Genomic DNA, 10,949 nt, shown 5'->3' on the forward strand with positions numbered 1-10,949 from the left:
AGTCCTTTTTCACATCTGGACTCAAGCTTTCCTCTGTCCTGCAGGTAAGCATAACACACTGATCCGAATTGGTGCATCCTAGCTAGATTACACGTCTTTCCTGTCAGTGCTGTATACGGGGTGGTGCCCGTGTGCTTATTAAAGCACCTGTTTCTGGTGTAAGCGGATTCTTGCACCGCATAATGCCATAGACTCTTAGGTAAGTTACTGTCTACTAGCTTACACCTAGCCATTTTGAAAAGAGTGCGCCATTCCCTCTCTGCCACTCCGTTCTGGTGTGGGGAATATGGACATGACGTCTCGTGTCTCATCTTGTTCCTTCTCAACAGTGATTGGAACTCTCTATTTGTGAACTCGGTTCCGTTGTCGGACCTCAAGCATCTTATGTTACCATAAGGGGCTACATCTGCAAGGAATTTCTCCGTGGCTTGGAGTATGTCACTCTTTGCTTTGAGAAAGTAAACAAACACTGCCCCTGTACACACATCTGTAAAAGACTGTACATATCTAAAGCCTCCTATGGACTTGTTGCTTACTGGACCGGCTAGATCTGTGTTAACTAGCGCAAGTGGTACCTTTACTTTTTCTGTGGGATTTCTGTTTCTCGATTGAGTAAACTTCCCCTTTATGCACACTCTTTGTCAGGTCTACGCTTTTCACCTTCAATGTGCATGCCTTCTGTCACTGCTTGCAGTTTCAGTAAATCCTCGTAATTACAATGACCCATAATCTCATGCCATGTCTGAATATCGTGACTGACAGTCATGTTACACATATCATTATTATCATTACACTTGTCGTTGTCATTACACTCTGTTTGTAGATAATACATTCTCTTGTACACCTTTATGTTAAATCGCGTACCGTCAGGCTCTACAAGAACATTTTTACCTTCATTGAAGCGTCGCTCTGGCCTTCAGCACCCTCTCTCCCGCCTCCGCGGCGGCTGGGTGGATATCTTCTGAGGCCTCGAAATTTCGTAACTTGACCTTGAACTTTCCCAGCATCATGTCCGCTGAACCGTGTGTTACCAGGAGTGTGAACGGTTTGTACAGCTAGTCCCCTCATCACCATCGCCATCATTAGCCCATCGCTTGGTGCTTCTCCTGCACTCTTCAATGCCGTAATGATCTGCTCAGCTCTGATGACGTATTCGGTCACAGTCTCGGTGTACCCCTTCTTCAGTGCTGTTAGTGTTATGTAGAGGGCCATGACTCGGGGTCTTCCTTGCCCGATATAATGTTCTCTCAACACTTCCAGGCTTTCTCGGCCTTTGTCTTTAGTGTCGCGGAATATCAGCCCCAAGCTTGTGTCGTCGAGCAGTGGTGCTAACTCACAGTATGCATCTGCATTATGCTTGTCGTCCAGGGCTTGTGCTTCCGCCGTCAGGTCTCCCGTGGGGGCCGTCAAGATCGTCGTCTTCAGTCCCACACCGTGCATGCAGCATAACATGCGCTCTTCCCAGAGCTCATAGTTCTCTGCCTTTCCATTGAATGAGGGCCATTTGCTCCTTCCCTTGGTCGCCATCCTCCTTTTTGATGGTAGGCGTAGCTTTAGCTCTGTTGGTATAGCCTTTAGCAAAGTGGTGCTCCCGGCGCTAAACTAGCCTATACTTCAGCTAAACTTGCTACCCTTATTATTTCGCCCCTGCGTGATCTGGGCCCATAACCTGTTGACAGAGTCTGGCTATGAGGCGACAATAATATGTTCATGAGACAAGGTTTCTCCCTTCAGCCTTTAATCGGCGTGGTTTATTATTTACATTGGTACACAGCAGCACATGAGTTCTCCTCTCCGTGAGAGGTAGGTGGGAAGAGATAGAGGGGGAGGAGACATCTCCTTAAATACCCTCTACCTGGCGGTAGCATTAGCGGCTCCGCCTATAGCGCCCTCTAGTGGAAACAGTTATGCATAGTTAGACAGTTACTAGCAATCATATATAACAGGGGTGGCCAACCAGTCAGAGACTAAGAGCCACAAAAAAATGACTGTGGTACCACAAAGAGCCACACCATATACCAGCGTTTCTCAACCTTTTTTTTCAGTCACGGCACCCTTCATGTGTTTATAGGTCTCACCCTCTGGCCTCTGAAGTTGCTAATGTCTTTTTTATTTGGGTCTCACAGGGTTAAAAGTACCCTGTGAGACCCACGGTTGCAAAATTACAAAATCACTTTTAGCCATTTAAAAAAATAATGTTTATTTAAAAAATGTTAAAGGGGAACTATTTTACTATTTCTTTCACTATTTGGGCACTTTTACACAATTCCTGTGAGTCTATGGAACACCTAGGTTTTTTTCAAAAAAAATGCATTGTTTTGTATTTCTAATCAAGTACTAAAAACCGCATTTTTCTACCTCAAGATCTTAAGCCGTTTTGAGGCTGGGCTCCAACCACTGTGTGGCCTGGTGCCAACTGCCACATCAACTGCCACATTATTATGCAGCTGAGAAATCTCTGACATCACAGATATGCACATTTTCAGATGACTCAGTTCAGTGAGGGTGAATATTGTGAGAGGAGAATTGGAAGAATTCGCCAATATGAGAATTAGAGACATATATCCTATTAATATAAGTCCACATAGCTAAGAAACAATGGTAAACACTGAAAAAAGCCATTTATAAGATAGTTCCCCTTTAAGCACATGTATAGTCAATTGGTCCTGTTGTTCAGCCTCACAATGCTATTTGATAGTAAATGTGTTTATATGTCCCACCCTCTGGCCTCTGAAGTTGCTAATTTCTTTTTAATTTGGGCCTCACAGGGTTAACCTCTTAAGCCCGAGATATACAGTAAAAGTGTATATTTTCAGCATTATGTTTGTTTACCAATTATTTTAACTGTTATTAGTGAAATATAAGATTATAGAAATCTCAGGGCATTGAGTCGGAAACCGGCGCATATTGACAGGAGGAAGTGGCACAGCCAAAAGTGAGTGTAGTCTTTTGAAGGAAGAGACTCAGGGCTTTCAAATTTCGAAAAACTACCCTACCCAGCTCACACCAGCCCCTGTCAATCATCTGACTTCTGGATTTACTTTTTAATTTCTCTTATTTTTTGGGATTATCTCCCACAAACCTGAACGTTATTGCCATAAAACAGAACGCAGTTAGTTTCTCTACCTTTCTGTGAACGTCTTGCAAAAAACGGTGTTGCAATATGATGAAGAATGGTGGAGAAATTTACATTATAAAAAAGATGGCAGAATTCAGTACTGTATCTACAAAACCTTCTGTTTAATCATCTTCCCTTTATTCATTTTCTTAGATTTTTCAGGTCTGGTCAATTTTAGCATGGTGTTATTTACAGTCAAAGATAATTTTTTCTTAAAATAGAATTGATATTCTCCTTTGGTTCATTACAATTTACTCAAGCCTAGTAACAGACACACTATTTCTGACACTGATCCATATATGCCCCTAGATTCAGATACCAAGAACATGCAAATGGACCATTTAAAAAAAAATTGTAAATGTTTATTCTACGTCCTTATGGAATGAGTGACAAAAAAAAAAAAAAAAAAAAAAAAATTTTTTGGATGGAAGAGCCGCACATTGACGGGCAAAGAGCCGCATGCGGCTCGCGAGCCGCGGGTTGGCCACCCCTGATATATAACCTCTAACTTTAACACTGACTCAGACGGAAAAAATCTAACGTTTGTCTGTAAACTTTGTCCACCCGGTTTGAAGAAGCAAGTCCCTACATCGACGACGTCGACAGCAAACCTTAAACGGCACATTGAGAATAAGCAAACGTCCTGTTTTTGTTTTCATAATAAAGACAATTCAAGCAAAGTTTTTCCTCATGTTTTTGAAAATATACTGTAGAGATGAAAGCTGCAGCTGTGGACTGAATGGGCGGCAGCAAAGCATTATGGAAATGCCAGTATTCCGATTGCTGTCTGTGGTTCAATATTTTTTACAAATAATAGCTCGCAGCAACGTATTGAAAAAAGAACTAACAAAATGGACCGTTCAATATCTCCTTCATGTTCCAAATGTCAAACAGATCTGGGTACCTACTATCACTACTTTTGGGAATGTAAGTATTTATCCAGGTTCTGGGGCCAAGTGGCACGTGAGTTAAGCGACATTTTCAAGGTGAAAATAAAGAAGGATCCGGGAGCTTTCTTACTGGGACTCCCATCAAAGGAAATTCATTTGACACCCTTACAATTCAAACTATTTGATAAACTTCTACTTTCAGCCGGGAAATGCATTTTGATAAACTGAATTAAGGATAAGCCTCCATCTATACAAATGTGGTATAGAGAGATCTTCGGTGTGCTACATTTACATTTACATTTAGTCATTTAGCTGATGCTTTTATCCAAAGCGACTTACAAGTTCTGTACGACAAGTCATCAGGAAGGGCACAACTCTATCAGCTGAGTAACAATGTTCATCAAAGTGTTGAGTGCTACAGTGTAGGTTAGTTTATTAGGACAAGTGCATGACAAGTGCTACCCCATGAAAGACTCTGTGCAATGCATAGAGGCAACAACGCTTCCTTTCAGGAGGTGTGGGCCCCACTATTATAGACTATTTTCCTGCTGACATTTCTCGGATCCTTCTGAAGGCCCAATGCCCCATTGTATGGACAGACCTAGGATAGAAAAAATATATATATGTATGTCTACATGTGAATGGGCTCGAGGCAAGTGCAATACTGTACAGTGCCTGTCTTGGTTTGCTTTCCTTTTTGCTTGTTTTTCTTTTTGTTTTGTTTTTGCTTTCTTATGGTGTGGATGATGGCATAGATGAACTGGAGGAACCCCCCCCCCCCCCCTTGTCCCAATGTGTGTTTTTGTAATGTAAGTAACTGTACGTGAAAAATCTATTAAAAAAACCTAAAAATAAAAAAGAACTATAAACCATAAATTAGTTCATTTTTGAAACCATGAACTTTAGTTCAAAATTTTGATTTATGAACTATGAACTGAACTAGTTCATTTAAAAAATTGTGAACTGTGAACTGAAGTTCATGTAGAAAGTGTATTTAGACCACTATCACTAGGGCACGTGCCCTAGTGATGATCATCTGTGCCCCAGTGATGAAAAAAAAAAAAAAATGTTTTTTTTTTTTTTTTTTTTTAACAAATGTTTTTTATTTTCCCTTTTTTAACATGATCAAATGATCATTTAACATGATCAAATAATTATTATAATATTTTTTACTTCGCTTTGAAATATTATAGTGAAATATTTTGCACTGCATTTATCTTGTTGAAATCCTCCAACAGGCTCTTTTTTGTAAGTTGACTGGTTTGCACACCAATAATACAGTGCAATAATAGAATAGTAGAATAGATAGTAAAATTATGCAATAGAATGGCCAGAGTAAAATAGTGCTACAGTACAATCAACAGCGGGGTGTATTAGAAGGCTATGGTGAAGAGGTACGTTTTTAGCTTATTTCTGAAAATATTAAGAGATCTAGCTTCCCTAATGTCCATAGGTAGTGTGTTCCATAACTTTGGTGCATAGTTAGCAAAGGCTGTATCCCTGATTTTCTTTAGACTGTGGCTTGGAACCTTCAATAGACCAGTAGTAGATGATCACAATGTTTATACTTTGTATATAAGGAGGAGGACCTTGAAATCAATTCTAAATGTTACCAGAAGCCAGTGTAGGTTACTTACTTGTAACTTTGGGTTTGATCCAAGGAGTAAGTTGCCCCATATTGCTCTGTAACATTTCTCTTTTTGTTATAGGACCGACTAGTATGATTTCAGTTTTGCCCTCATTTAATTTTAGGAAGTTGTTCGTCATCCATTTGTTTATTGCTAAGAGACAGGCGGAAATGGAGTTTATAGCTGTGTGATCATTTGGTTCAGCGGAGATGTACAATTGTGTGTCATCTGCGTAACTATGGAAACATACATTGTGCTTTCTAATGATGTCTCCTCAATGTTCAATGTTCAATGCAATGTTCAATGCAAGTAAAGCACTTTAAACTTTAAGTATGACTAAATGCTTTATTGACTATATATATAGTAACTGTTCCAAAATGCATAGATTTCTATGTATTTTAGGGGTTTGGGTGGCTAGCTCTTTTTAATATAAATGTCAGATTGTTTTATTTATTTCATAGATTTCTATGCATTTCAGGAGTTTGGGGGGCTGGCTCCCCAAAATAATTAAATAACATAACCCTAACCTAACCCTAAAACCGAAATAAAGTTAAAAAAAAATAGTTACAAAATCCACCCATTTTCGCCCACAAACCGGCCAAAACCGGCCAAATTTTTTTTGCGGTCACGCTACGCGCTCCCGCTTCGTAGTTGTTGGTGCCCTTCTGTGCCCTATTGAAGTGCTGGGTCTAGATACGCCCCTGGCTTAGAGTAGACGACAGTGTACAACAACTTGCAATGGGCCTGGTCTACAAGATACACTACACGACTAAGGTACCCATGTACATGTCAAAATACTTCCCAAAGGTCAGTGAATACCACGACCACTACACCAGAGGGAGCTCCACAAATCATGTTAAACCCTCTTCTTGGGACCAAGTAAGGTTTCATCGATATTCCAATGTACAGTTTCCCCCACCCCGCCTACCCAACCCCACCCCACCCACCCAACCACCTCCAATGTAAAGTCCCCCCTCCCACCCCACCCCACCTACCCAACCTCCTCCAATGTAGTCTCTACGTCAAATGTATATATACTCTCTTTTTTAGACTCTTTTTGTATCACAAACAGGGAAAATTAATGCACATGCGCGGGAGCGCGCGCCCGGGAGCGCGCATGCATGTGGCGTCATTAAAACACTGTGCAGCCAGTCAGCCAATCAGCAACGCATGCCTGGGTGTAATAATAGTGTCAAAGAACATTAGCTAATGTTAACTAGCTATTCGCTAGTTAGCTATCAAGCTAATGTCAGTTCAGCTAATGTTAGCTAGCTAGCCCAGCTAATCTGCTTGCTACAAAGGCTTATTGCTGCCACGCAAAAGGAAAAAAATATGTTGTGGCCTCAAAATAGTATTTAGTTACCTCAAATTAATACATTTTGGGCCTCAAAATAATAGTTTTGTGGCTTCAAAATAGAAACATATTTTGTGGCCTCAAAATAGTTACCTCAAGTATTTTGTTCCCTCAAATTAATGAATGAATGAATGAATGAAAACTTTATTTAACAGATTGCAGAATGGGTACAATACAGTACGGCTCAATACATACAATTGTTAAGGGGATGCAGACCTGAGAAAGACGTTTGTCTTGTTTCCATCAGGGTCCCCCATTTTCAATTCATATAGACATATATGACATACATGACATACAGATAGTCAGTACTGCTACATCTATACATTTATGACATACCAGATTTGCAAATACAGTACTGTTTGTGATACAGAAGGAGTCAAGAAAAGGGAGTATATACATTTGACGTAGAAACTGTACATTGGAGGTTGGGTGGGGGGGGTTGGGTACATTGGGATATTGACAACCATACTGGGTAATTTACATTGGAGGTGGTTGGGGGGGGGGGGGGGGCGGGGGGCATACTGTATAAACAAGTAACACTGTACATTGAGGGGGGGGGGGGAGGAGACACTGTACAAACAAACACAATTGTACATTGAACTATTGACAAAACCATACTAGGTAAATGACTGTACATTGGAGGGGGTTGGAATGATTGGGTTAGGATATTTACAGGGGCCAGTGTTGAATTGCAGTCTCCCGTAGGTGTCCCTTGAGAGAGGTTTTGAAAGTGGGTAGTGATCCACATTCCTTTACAGCTTTGGGTAGGGCGTTCCACATTGATGTGGCATAATTGCGAAACGTGTTTAGTCCCTTATTTGAGCCGAATCTGGGTTTGACATGATTTGTGGAGCTCCCTCTGGTGTTGTGATCGTGGTATTCACTGACCTTTGGGAAGTATTTTGACATGTACATGGGTACCTTGGTCGTGTAGTGTATCTTGTAGACCAGGCCCATTGCAAGTTGTTGTACTCTGTCGTCTACTCTAAGCCATCCTAGGTTGTCGAAGTGGGCAGGGGTGAGGTGGGTTCTAGGAGTAAGGTCAAGCAGTAGTCTGACCAGTTTGTTTTGAGATGTTTGTAATTTTGTTTTTAGCGCCTTTGAGGTGCTTTGGTACCATGAGGTGCAAGCATAGTCGTAGTACCCCTGAATGAGTGCTCCTGCCAGAGTCTTCAGGGTGTTCTTGTTTACCAGAGAGGAGATCCGGTACAAGAATCGAGTTCGTTGGTTGACTTTTTTTATTACATTGGATGCCATTTTGTCACAGGAGAGATTAGCCTCTAGGATGGACCCCAGGTAGGTAATTTCATCTTTCCTTGTGACAATATTGTCACCCACTGTAACTGAGAAGCCGTCGGTCTTGCTGAGTTTGTTATTTGAACCGAAGAGAATGGACTCTGTTTTGCCCATGTGTAATGATAGTTTGTTATCAGCGAGCCATATGCAGATTCTGCCTAGTTCCGAGCTGAGGGTTTTTTCAACCTGTAACTTGTTCTTGTCAGAGACCAGCAGGGCTGAGTCGTCCGCAAACAGGAACAAGTTGCAGTCACAAGCTGACGACATGTCATTTGCATAAATTAGGAACAGTAGCGGTCCTAGTATGCTTCCTTGTGGAACACCACAGCTCACTGTGAGGGGGGGGGATAGGGTACCGTTTACCTCCACCATCTGTTCCCTCCCCTCAAGGTAGGATTGCATCCAGCTCACTGATAGACTATCAAAACCAATTGCTTTTAGCTTGTCAATCAGAATGGAGTGATTGACCGTGTCAAAGGCCTTTTGTAGGTCCAGCATGACCATGCCGCAGTATTTGCCTGCGTCCACCTCTTGTTTGATGTGGTCATTCAAATAGAGAAGGCATGTGTCAGTGGAGTGGGATGTTCTGAAGCCAGATTGGAATTCGTAGATTAGATTTTTTTCCGCTAGGTACTTTTCGACCTGTTCGTAGACTATTTTTTCCATGACTTTCGAGATGGAGGTGAGAATAGAAACAGGGCGGTAGTTGCCTGGGTCTAATTTGCTGCCCTTTTTGTGCAGAGGGGTCACCCTCGCAATTTTGAAGTCCTTGGGGACGTGTCCCTGTTTTATGGAGAGGTTTATTATGTGTGTGATGATTGGTGTGATGGCGGCTGCTGAGTCTCTGAGGAATTTGGAGGGGATGTTGTCATGGCCAGTGGCCTTGTTAGGTTGGAGGGCGCTCAGTTTATTGAGTACCTCATCTGTTGTTACCGTTTCCAGCTTGAAGTCGTCCTTGCGGACCCCTAGGTTTTTGTAGAAAGCTACTATGTGTTCTACCCCATAAAGCCCTGAGTGGGAGGGTAGTTTGTTTACCAGTGTTGTGGCTATGTTTGTGAAGAAAATGTTTAAGTAATTGGCTACATCCAGCTTGTCTGTGATGAGCGTGTTGTCAGTTTTTATGTTTATGTTTGAGAATCTGGTTTTAAGTTTTTTACTGCATCCTAGTTGATTATTGAGTAATTTCCAAAGTTCACGTGGTTTGTTTTTGTTTTCCTCAGTTTTGTCATTGATGAAATTGACTTCTTCGTGTCCCTCAATGAGTGTAATACCAGCATTCAACAGCGGTTTCTATCATCATCATCATCACCACCCACGCTATGCATAAAATATATAGGTCCGCGGAGAGGCACGCTGAGGAGGCCGTGCAAACTGCAATGGAATATGGGGCATCTCTCTCTCTTTACCTAATATTTTGATTCTATCCTGACATTTTTCAGTTGGAAGGGCAGTCTATATGCGTAACTGTAAAAAAATAAATATATATATATATATAATTTTTTTTCAAAAAGGGCACTTTTTTGATGAGGCTCAAAAAGGCAGGTGCTCAGGCACCCCTCTATGTGTAATCAATTTGAGGCCTCAAAATAGTATTTTGTTCCCTCATGATTTGAACAAACCTTCACTCACTGGAAATGTCTTTTTCCCATAGATGGTACCTGTATGTCCCTATGCAGGGACGTGCACAGGACTTTAGAGGGGCATGTGCTCAAAGGCTGAAAAGGGCACTACACTGCACTACACGCGCAAGCACGATTTTTAAGGGCCCTTTTCGGGCGGGGGGCCCCCTTTTTATGTTTTTTGGGGGGTTTTGGTGATCAAATATTGAATATTGAACTATAATAATCAGTGCAGGAGCTCACTTATCCTTGAAAGACACTTTTATCACTGACTTAAAAGGACCATACATCTCCATAAATGTTCAGGGGGGAGGGAATAAGTGCTTACCCTACAGACCCCAAGAAGTGCTGTATATTCTGTATTGTTTAATATAAATGCATTTTTTATTCCAATCCCGATTTCTATTTGAGATTCCCAAATCCCATCGGACTTGACTTCTTCGTGTCCCTCAATGAGTGTAATACCAGCATTCAACAGCGGTTTCTATCATCATCATCATCACCACCCACGCTATGCATAAAATATATAGGTCCGCGGAGAGGCACGCTGAGGAGGCCGTGCAAACTGCAATGGAATATGGGGCATCTCTCTCTCTTTACCTAATATTTTGATTCTATCCTGACATTTTTCAGTTGGAAGGGCAGTCTATATGCGTAACTGTAAAAAAATAAATATATATATATATATAATTTTTTTTCAAAAAGGGCACTTTTTTGATGAGGCTCAAAAAGGCAGGTGCTCAGGCACCCCTCTATGTGTGCACGTGCCTGTCCCTATGCCATAAATGTCATGATGTCATGTATGTTGTATGTCATAAATGTCACTATGAATTGAAAATGAGGGGACCCTGATGTAAACAAGACGAAAGTCTTTCTCTGGTCTGCATCCTTAACAATTGTGTGTATATTGAGCCGTATCTGCAATCTGTTAAATAAAGTTGTCATTCATTCATTCATTCTGAAGGTGGCAGCAGCTGCGCCCGAGGTCAGTTTGTGGAGTGTTGAATAGAGAAGAAGCAGAAGAAGAATAAGGGGGCGTGGCTT

This window comes from Notolepis coatsorum (assembly GCF_963971535.1).
Source record: "Notolepis coatsorum genome assembly, chromosome: 15".
Classification (NCBI taxonomy): Eukaryota; Metazoa; Chordata; class Actinopteri; order Aulopiformes; family Paralepididae; genus Notolepis; species Notolepis coatsorum.